The sequence below is a fragment of the Hyla sarda genome, chromosome 4 (genome assembly GCF_029499605.1).
Source record: "Hyla sarda isolate aHylSar1 chromosome 4, aHylSar1.hap1, whole genome shotgun sequence".
Lineage (NCBI taxonomy): Eukaryota > Metazoa > Chordata > Amphibia > Anura > Hylidae > Hyla > Hyla sarda.
The window spans coordinates 74,915,935-74,921,934 of NC_079192.1; the positions used below are offsets into that span (position 1 = coordinate 74,915,935).

A 6,000-nucleotide genomic window follows, 5' to 3' on the forward strand; every position below is an offset into this window, starting at 1 on the left:
AAACTGTCAAGAGCCTACATACTGTGAAAGTTCAAGCACTAGTACTCACCGGCTGGTGTTTTAGAAAAATATAGAGTTTTTAATGCGTATTGTAGCGCATTTTTCTGCCCTCATCAGTGCATACCGCATGCGTACATCTAAGTAGTGTACAATTTTGTACCTGATAATCGGTCAAGGGCCTACATACTGTCAAAGTCCAAGCAATAGTACTCACTGGCAGGTGTTTTACAAAAATTACAGAGTTTTTAGGCTCATTGTAGTGCATTTTTTGGCCCTCCTAAGTGCATACCGCATACGTACATCTAAGTAGTGTACTATTTTGTACCTGTTAATCTGTCAAGGGCCTACATACTGGCCCTTGACTGGCCCTCATAAGTGCATACCACATACCTATATCAAAGCAGTCTACTATTTTGTATCTGTACATCTGTAACAAGTCTAGATACTGGGAAAGTCCAGACAAAATTAATCACCGGGTGGTGTATTGTAGCGCCTTTTTCTGCCCTCATCAGTGCATTCCGCATACCTACATCTAAGTAGTGTACTGTTTTCTAATCTGTCAAGAGCCTACATACTGTGAAAGTCCAGCCAAAAGTACTCATCGGCTGGTGTTGTACTCAGATACTTTTTTAAGTGTACTGTAGAGCATTTTTCTGCCCTTATCAGTGCATACCACATACCTACATCTAAATAGTGTACCATTTTGTTCCTGTTAATCTGTCAAGGGCCTGCATACTGTGAAAGGACAGCCAAAAGTAATCACCTGCTGCTGTTATAGACAAATACTGTTTTAAGAGTGGTGAAGAGTATTGTACTCCCCTCCTATACGCACTAAGTATGTCAGTCAGAGAAGTACCAGGACATGCACAGATGAGTGGCAGAGGCCTAAAACTTCAGGCAGAGGTCGCAACAGACTCGAGGCAAGTGGCAGCAGAAGTCGCAGCGAGAGGCCTGAGCTCCCGTTATCAGCTAGCGGTCGTGTCTCGACCAGCAACCCATCTGCCGTCGTCGATTGGTTAACATGGTCATCCACTTCATCACAAGTGACATCTGACACACCCAGTCAACAGTCGGTGGGTTCCTCAGACACAACCCTCAGTTGGCATGGCCCAGGAGCAGTCCCTGTCCTCCCATTGCCTGTGTCTTATGCTGTTCCCTCTCCTACAGAAGTATCTTATGCTGTGGGTTCAGCTCCACTCTTCACTGAGGACAATCTAATAGAGGACAGTCAGCAGCTACTGCCCAGCCAAGAAGGGGAGGAGACATGTGCTGCTTCCTCCGCTAGGCGTCCAAGTAGTGATCAGGAGAGTGACGTGGGAGTCGGTGTTGCCAGGGTTCAGGGTCCTGAAGCAGACACTGTTGAGGGACCTGGGGAGGATATCAGTGACGTGCACACACTTGTTGATGATGATGAAGCCGATCGCAATTGGGAGCCGGGTGCAGAGCGGCATCATCATCATCAGGAGAAGAGAGTTGCAGGTTGCCCTTGAGGCAGCAGCTGAGCCAGCAAGGCGGTAGCATGGTTGGCAGTCAGCGTGGGGGCAGAAGTGGAAATTCTGGAGCCAAACATGCCCGGGGGAGACCACCTGCTTTGCGGCAGCCTACCGGAAGATAGTGGAACAGGGGTTCCTGGAGATGGCGGCAGTAGCAGTCAATTAGTGCGGACTGTTGGTGGGAAAATCAGCTACTCGGCGGTGTGGCAGTTTTTCATCAAGCATCCGGAGGAGGTTCACGTAGCCACATGCAAGATATGTTGGCAGAAGGTGAAGCGTGGCCAGGGTCCCAATGTTGGCACCATGGCCCTGTGTCAACACATGCTTCGCCACCATAAAGCGGCCTGGGAGAACTATGGCTCCAATGTAGTGGTCCAGCTTGCTGCATCACCCTGTGGTCAGCCGCTCCCTCCTCCAGCCAGCCAAAGCTCCACCACCTCAGCCGAAGGGAGCTGTGTGTCATACCCTCCTTCTGTCGCTCCAGATGCTCCTGCTTCTCCGACTTTTAGTCAGCCATTCCGCCAACAATCCATCCGCGAAGCCATATCAAGGAGAGAACAGCGCCCACTCATCCAATGGCGCAGAAGCTGAATGTGCTCCTGTCTAAGTTGCTGGTGCTGCAGTCCCTCCCTTTTCAAGTGGTGGACTCTGCACCTTTCAGAGAACTGATGGCTTGTGCCGAGCCGAGGTGGAGAGTACCAAGCTGTAATTTCTTTGCAAAGAAGGCATTACCAGCCCTGCACAATTTTGTGGAAGAGAAGGTGGGCCAGTCCTTGAGCCTGTCAGTGTGTACCAAAGTGCATGGCAGCACCGACGTCTGGAGCTGTAACTACGGTCAGGGGCCATACATGTCCTTTACGGCCCACTGGGTGAATGTGGTTCCTGCACAGCCACAACCCCAACTTGGACAGGTCACGCCGCTTCCTCCTCCACGTTGTCAGCCCGTTGGTCCTGTGACAGTGTGCGACTCCGCCTCCTCATCCTCCACAGTGTCCTCAGCCTCCAATGCCCGGACAAGTCTTAGTGGCCCTTCAGCATACCATGTGGGCAGGGCATGGCGGTGTGACACTGTTTTTCACATGGTTTGCCTTGGCTAAACTGCTAAAAGTCATTCATAAAGAAATCGGAGCATGGCTTACTCCACAAAATCTGGAAATGGGAGCCATGGTGACTGACAATGGGAAGAACATCTTGGGCGGGCTGTGACAAGAAAGGGTGAAACATGCACCCTGCATGGCACACATGTTAAATCTGGTTGTCAAGCAGTTCCTGAAGTGTTCCCCCCATTTGCAAGACATCCTAAGAATGGGAAGGAAACTTTGCATGCATTTCAGCCACTCATACAACGCAAAGCACACCCTCCTTGAGCTGCAGCGTCAGAATGGTATCCCCCAACGTAGTCTGATTTGTGACGTTGCCAAATGTTGAAATTCCACCCTTCATATGTTGGACCGTCTGTACGAACAGAAAAAAGCCATCACTGATTTCTTGATGATCCAAGTGGATAGGGGTAATCTCGTGTGTAACTTCAATGTGAACCAGTGGCAGCTCATACGTGACACCTGCCGTTTGCTCAGGCCCTTTGAGGAAGCCACATTATACGTAAGTCGCCAGGATGACAGGATGAACGACGTCATTCCACTGCTTCATATCCTACAACAAGTTTTGGAAACTACGGCTGCTCAGGGCAATGGAGACGTTGCATCTGCATCTCACAGCCACATGAGCCCTGTGGGGACTGAACTGGAGGAGGAGGAGGAGGGGCACAGTGGAGCACAGTTTAGGTTTGATGAGATGGGCGGTGTTTCTAGTCATCTGACAGGAAAGGAGGAGCATGATGAACTAGAGGAGCTAGAGGGTTCTGAGGTAGGCAAGACAGAGGACCCAGACACACCGTGGCAGTATGCAGTGGAGATGGAGGCAGGGAGTCCCACCGAGTCACTTGCACAAATGGCACGATGCATGCTCACCTGCTTGCGTAGTGACAGCCGAATTGTCACCATTCGGCAGCGGGATGACTTCTGGGTCTCCACCTTATTGGACCCTCGCAATCGAAACAAATGTTTCCGAAAAATTTGGCTAATTGACCGAATCAAATTTTTCAAAGGTTCGCTCATCTCTTGTTATGAACTGACACACCACACAGAGGTTACAGTAATGGCAGCCCCCAGTACACACTTTATTAATAAATAACAATAAAACTACATAAATGAAATGCTTTATCTTGATAGAACAATTTTATTTATTAAAAAAATAAAATGGTGACACATTCCCTTTAACTGACTATATGAAATATATTTTCTATATACTGTATATGAAAATGGATTTTCTATACTAGGCAACCTCCTCTAATTCTAACGGGATTCACCTTTTTATCTCCAGTGCAATGCAGAATCATAGATAAACTGTTGTAAAATCTATTCTTTATGAATTACAGAAAACGACAAATTTAGCTCTGCTACATCAATAAAGCTATAGATAAGTCCTTTGGCTTTCACAGGATAGGCTCAGCATGTTTCTGACACAACCACTATGCAATATAAGCTGTGATCAGAACAAACAGAGCATCATTTTGTGGCTAAGTTATCTTTTTGCTAATATTGAATGTTTCTCTGTCCCAAAACATCATGCACCTTTTATAGTTGAGTAATACTTTGAACAGGCTCAATGGGATACTTGTACCGGCAGGGATGTGATTTCTAAATGAGGAAATGAAGACAAGAGGCTGAAAAGATTTCAAACCTATCATTGTATCACAGCATGGTAGTACCTTCCAGCAGCCTGCATATAAACTATGTCTTCTATCTGGTCTGGCTAAAACAGAAACATATAAAATGCCCAGGACAGGCTTTTACTGTAGGAGTTATTGTTTAATGAAAATCTGCGGGCTGATGCTCCTGACACAATGAATCAGAGACTAAAAAGATCTTGTAACTTATCCAGGGTACGGTGTTCTTCTAATGTTCTTTATGTTTCATCCAGAGAAGGAAACTAAAGTAGTATTGGTATTAACACACTCCGTATCGTTCATTTTTCAAGCAGTAATTTTTTTCTCCGCTCATCTCCTGTGTTACAACGAACACCTAATAGGAACCCGACTGACCCCATTGAAAGTCAATAGGACCTGTTAGGACCCGCTGATGTCCGTTGTGTTCCGACCTGTTAAGGGTTCCTTGCCAAAAAAAAAAAAAAAAGAGCTGAATGGATCCCGAACTGGATGCAGCACAAAGCTAATGTAAACCTTGCCTAAAATATGTTTTTCTGAGACTATATGATCCAAAGAATAGGCCATCAATTTCTGATTAGTGAGGTGCTGACACCCAGCACCACTGCAGATCGGGTATTCAGCTTCCCACACTACACAGGGAACTTTGTTCATGGTATAGCAGTGGCGCTGGGTAGTCCCAAAAATCCCTTTAAGGGTATGTTCACATGTCAGCAGATTTTCTGTAGCAGATCTTGCTACCCATTAAGGCCAATGGGCAGCAAAATCTGCAGCAGTAAATCTGAATGTGTGAATGTACCCTAAAGCATTAAGTATCATGTTTTAAGGATAAAAATATGCATAAGTCCATCTTATTACCCTGCAGGGGTTGATCTAGAGGCAAAACAAACAAAAAAAACTTCATGGGGCAAAAGCTAAATTTGCTCATCTTAGGATAAAAATAAATAAAAAATCTGGCTAAAATCAGAACTAATCCCTCGATTGCAAACCCTTCTCCAGACACCTGTATCTTTAACTTGTAATATTATTACACTCCAGAAAGTCATCCAGGCAGGGCCAGACTGAGAAAAAAAAAAAAAAAAAGCTCAGGAATTTTAGAAAATGCAGCCCATTTTTTTGGGTGGGGGGTCTGACTGCTAGGTCCCCCACCAATCACCATGGTTCAAGTGGTTCTCTAGCTGTTGCAAAGCTATAACTTCTATCATGCCTGGAGAGCCTCAGATTTGAGTAGAGTTTTACCCATTATCAATGCAGAACTTACAAGTGACTACAGCTCTGATGTGGCACAGTCAGGAAAATACATAATTATATTAGTGACGCACAGGTGACATTGTCTCTGTTGTCTAACCTTTTTATTTCTTCTTCATCTGGTCCAAACGCCAGGACTTCTTCCAGCTACTTCTTCCCTCTGCAGTCCCGGACATTAATGGTTCCTGACTTTGTTGGCAGATATTTATACTCTATATAAAAACAGTAATCGTTATAACCATGACCGACACTGTGCCCCCTAAATATAACTCTGCCAGACACTGTACCCTTTTAATATAATCCTGCAGGACACTGTACCACCTTAATATAACCCTTCCAGATGCTATGCTCCCTAAACAAATCCCTTCCACACAATGTACCCTTTAAATATAACCCTGCCAGACACTGTACCCTTTTAATATAATCCTGCAGGTTACTGTTCCACCTCAATATAACCCTTCCAGACGCTATGCCCCCTAAATAAATCCCTGCCACACACTGTACCCTTTAAATATAACCCTGCCAGACACTTGC

General features: G+C 45.7%; 1 long non-coding RNA gene across 1 annotated transcript in view; it reads right to left on the reverse strand.

Annotated features, from left to right (window-relative positions):
• The window catches only part of LOC130366834 (uncharacterized), a 52,812-nt gene extending 47,133 nt beyond the window's left edge, over positions 1-5,679 (reverse strand). Inside the window, exon 1 of the long non-coding RNA XR_008891943.1 lies at positions 5,567-5,679. This is a non-coding gene — a long non-coding RNA (uncharacterized LOC130366834). The remainder of the gene's footprint in view (positions 1-5,566) is intronic.
• Positions 5,680-6,000: the final 321 nt, after the last annotated feature.